Here is a 2830-nt window from a genome sequence, read left to right as displayed (position 1 = left end):
TAGGCTTTAAACAGATGATATGTTTAGAATGATAACAAACAGACAGTGGCAAAGGTAGGCTATATATTTTTTTCAACTTTAAAGAATGGGCTATTCATGCATCACAACCTCTATTCTTCTAGTCTGACGAGTGTTATAATGTCTTTTTAATTGTATGTACTGCAGTACTTGAAGTAGCTGACACACCATAGAATATTCTAGCACTGCTATTGTTGACCATGAGGACATCAATGCGAAAGAAAGCAATATTCTTGGCTTCACTGTGGCATAGAACAGGAATGTCAAGCAAGCCTCGTAATTCGAGACAATAGGGGAACAAATAGGATATGGTATATTGTGTGGATATGTAGGTGTATAAGATACAGAGGTAAGGAGCGTACGCTGATTACAGCATGTTGCCACACTCACCACATGACAAAGCACCTCAGGGATGAGACCCGAGAGCAGTCTTACGATGGGTGATACCTCAGCACCACACTAGTCTGAATGGAACAGTGTGAGTTTTCTTCTGGTGGCTAAAGTGTCAATTCTGCCACCAACTCCCAAATTTTACTGTAAGTTAGAGAACCTCCTTGCAGGGCTGGATGTCGGTTAACGTCACGCCCAGAACAAAGCAATTGCAGGTTAAAGGCCTTGCTCAAGGGGCCAATGGAGTAGGATCACCTTCACCAAACGTTAGAGTAAGTGCTGTCCTCCGTGCTAAAACTCCAGTTGAAGCTGTCTTTATCCCAACCACACTGTTCATAAGACTTAACAGAAATTTGGCAGCTTGTGGCTTTTTAATTACCTTTTCATCTTCCTCCTGTCTCATCCATCTAGAAAACAGTTAATACTTTTTCAATGCAAGTAAATAAAGTAATTTTCTTCCTAATAAATAGAATTCTGTGTTTTGTTATTTCTAGTAGAACTCCAGCCCCTTTTTGAATGTTTTTTCTATCGCTTATTTATAGGCTTATAATAAATAAATATAAATATTTATAAAAAGGCATAACACATTATAGTCATGTTTCTCATGCATTATGAATGCTCTATGAAGCTCTCATCTACCTCTGGTTATTCTATAGCACCAAGGAAAAAAATGATTGGAAAGTGGTTTAAACTAGTCAGTGATGTATGATAGGCCTGCACCCCTTGTGTTTGAGGCCCTCATTTCTCTCATCTCTTGTAGTCTAGTCAGGCTGTAACATATAGGCACTTCACACTGATCGGAGGGTCATATTCCATCCGCGGCACTGATCGGAGGGCCAAATTCCATCAGCGACATTGATTTGAGGGTTAAATTCCATCAGGATGAATACATCTGTAAAAAAAAAAAATGTATACAGGAAGCCTCTGAAGTTACTGTACACACATATTATACATCACAGGGTGCATTCATGCTACTGTATGTTTATGGATTGTGTGGGAATACGTGCAGAACATGGGAAGAACATACAAATACCACATACACAGTGGGGGAAGGATTCAAACCCCCTTCTCAGGAAGTGTGAAGTCAAATGCTACATGTCTGCTCTACTAGCAATACAGAGGTTTTCTGATCACGGCCTCTGTTTGTTTTGTCAAAGGTTGTAGTTCCTCCCCTGTCACTGTATTTGGCTAACCAAAATTAAACTGCATTTTTGGACATCTTATATACTGTATGTCAGACAACACTAACTAACAAGATGAATGTCTCAAGAGAGTAATTAAGTTAATTTGCATGTTTAATTGACAATGTTGACTTCATATGGTTTATTGGAGATAATATTTATACAGATGACAATCAGAACTGGAGTTCACACATTAATGATAATTTTTAATAAATTCTTGTTTAGTAAAAGTTTTGAAACAGTTTTTGCATTTATGTCATTTTCTATAGTACAGTGGTACCTTGGAACATGAACTTAATTAGTTCCAGAAGGCTGGTCGATTTGCGATTTGGTCCAGGTCCAAGTGGAATTTCTCCATAAGAAATAATATAAATGAATTTAATCCACACTGCCAAATGATTGCCTATTTATACTTATGTACCTACTTAACCAATGATAAAAAGCATTAGCAATCAATATAAAACTAATACACACATAAAAAAATTACACATACATAAGCACTAAACATGAAATAAACGACAATCCCATACTTCGAAGCGAGAGTAGACATACGGGCACCACCTTCAAGTCTTGCTATAATTTAATTTTTAAGTTCTACAGTTACTCTCACTACTTTCCTCTTTGCTTTGCTGCTATTTCTGCTCACTTTCTTAGGGGGCGTGATTACTGTATCACTAGATGTACTGTACAGTAGATAAAGCACAAGAAAATTCACACCGAACACAGGAACCGCCTTTCTGTCAGCCCATTAGAGACGCATCACGATCCGTAAAAGTTTTAGTGGGTCTGTTTTGTTTTGTTGTGTAACGAATTTTCGGTCCAGTTGCAGCTAGGTTTCTCTCAACCGAATCGTTGTCTGAATTGTTGGAGTTGAAAGCGTCTCGACCCGTGCAAGTTTTAGCAGGAACGGTCTATAGTTTCAAGGTTTTGGACAAGTCGAAAAAAAGTTAACAGACTCCTTCGACGTCTGAGCTGCGTTGAGGCGTTCGAGTTCAAAGGTTCCACTGTACCTGTCTTTATTCCCCTTTATCCTTTGTATACATCAGCACTCAGTGCTGAGACATAGATGACAAAGATGCAGTTGTGTGATATTTGCACAAACTAATTTGATCCTAGGAAGAGTTTTGGGAAACATGAAGAACTCTAACCATGTAGTTATAGTGCATTATAAAATGTAATAATGCTATCAGAATGAATAGAATCCTAGATTGGCAAGAAGAGAAAACTTTATTTATAAAATA

Source organism: Paramormyrops kingsleyae, chromosome 6 (assembly GCF_048594095.1).
Source record: "Paramormyrops kingsleyae isolate MSU_618 chromosome 6, PKINGS_0.4, whole genome shotgun sequence".
NCBI classification, from domain to species: Eukaryota; Metazoa; Chordata; class Actinopteri; order Osteoglossiformes; family Mormyridae; genus Paramormyrops; species Paramormyrops kingsleyae.
This window is presented reverse-complemented; position numbering follows the sequence as displayed.